The 723-nt window shown below is 38.6% G+C and overlaps 1 protein-coding gene across 1 annotated transcript in view; it reads left to right on the top strand.

Annotated features, from left to right (window-relative positions):
- LOC119585701 (multiple epidermal growth factor-like domains protein 6) overlaps positions 1–723 on the top strand; it is a gene marked incomplete in the record, with an annotated part of 104,852 nt that overhangs the window by 60,031 nt on the left and 44,098 nt on the right.

Genomic DNA, 723 nt, shown 5'->3' with positions numbered 1-723 from the left:
CTAATTCACCTTTCGACTGCAACTTTAACGTGACTCATACTTCCCGGCGTTCAGACGATTCAGCTGGAGTTTCGCAATACGGTTTGTTCGTCGGAGATTTCAACTGTTTACGAAAGACGAACGATAACCGAAACTGTCGTGTGAACAGCCCTATTGTATCTTACGCACGGAGACCATATGAAGAAAAACTACAAAGTGTGAATCAGGCTTAAATGAAACTGAAAACAGTTATTTGAGCGCTAAACGAACTCTTTTTTGTTTGTTTGTTCCTCAGTTATCATATGAATTTAAGAGAAGCCGATCAAAAGTTTTAATCATAAACACTCATTTGATGACAGTGAGGAGATAATTTAGTAAACATGTTCGGTTGAGTTGTGTGCAGTGTGTATATATGTTTTTATGTCTATGCATTTCTGCCTAAGTTCTTGCCTTTACTTGAAATACCGAACATCTTACTCTTGAATGCACCCAAGGAAGACTACTAACTATATATAACGTTGGCCACAGAAACGTCTCTCTCTGCCGCATCATCATCGTCGCTCTCTTCATCATTAGCGTTGTTTTTTGTGGGATAATCTAGTGAGAGGGAAGGGGGGAAATCCATCAAATTCAATTCTGGTGATTTTATGGATGCCAGATGTAGTATATGGTAACAACTAATTTAAGTTGCCAAATGTAAATTCGCCAAATGCAAACACGGCTTTACCGTACATGTATAACTTC

Source organism: Penaeus monodon, chromosome 20, assembly GCF_015228065.2.
Source record: "Penaeus monodon isolate SGIC_2016 chromosome 20, NSTDA_Pmon_1, whole genome shotgun sequence".
Taxonomy (NCBI): Eukaryota; Metazoa; Arthropoda; class Malacostraca; order Decapoda; family Penaeidae; genus Penaeus; species Penaeus monodon.
Note: the sequence above shows the minus strand (reverse complement) of the source record. Positions and strands in the feature narration are given on the sequence as shown.